Here is a 437-nt window from a genome sequence, read left to right as displayed (position 1 = left end):
GTCTATGGCCATGCCACCCTGAACAAGCCTGATGTCTGATCTTGGAAGCTAAGCAGGGTCGGGCCTGGTTAGTACTTGGGTGGGAGACCATCTAGGATGACCAGGCGCTGTAGGCATAAAAAGAAAAAAAGCATATGAATGAATTCATGACTGTGTCATCATATATGCATTACTTTATTTAATCTGTACTATTATCGGCTTCATTTTGCAAAGGAGTAGAAAGGTTAAGTAAGAAGTCACACTTAATGGCCCAGCCAGGACTGGGACCCAGGATTGCCTGACTTACTTTTGCTCATGGTAGTTCCTGTCCTCATGGGCCCTGCAGAGCTCAAGCCTGGGGAAGAGGGGAATCGAGGAGGAATCAGGAATGGGAGAGGAGATGGAGGACTTTGCCCTGGGCCCTGCCTTCAGTGGCCTAGAGTCATTTCCAATAGGAA

The 437-nt window shown here is 48.1% G+C and overlaps 1 pseudogene; it reads left to right on the top strand.

Annotated features, from left to right (window-relative positions):
• LOC112475330 lies at positions 1-116 on the top strand (annotated as a pseudogene).
• The last annotated feature ends 321 nt before the right edge of the window (positions 117-437 follow it).

The sequence above is a fragment of the Pteropus alecto genome, unplaced genomic scaffold (assembly GCF_000325575.1).
Source record: "Pteropus alecto unplaced genomic scaffold, ASM32557v1 scaffold40, whole genome shotgun sequence".
Classification (NCBI taxonomy): Eukaryota; Metazoa; Chordata; class Mammalia; order Chiroptera; family Pteropodidae; genus Pteropus; species Pteropus alecto.
The sequence above is the reverse complement of the archived record's forward strand: the minus strand, read 5'-3'. Positions and strand labels throughout refer to the sequence as shown.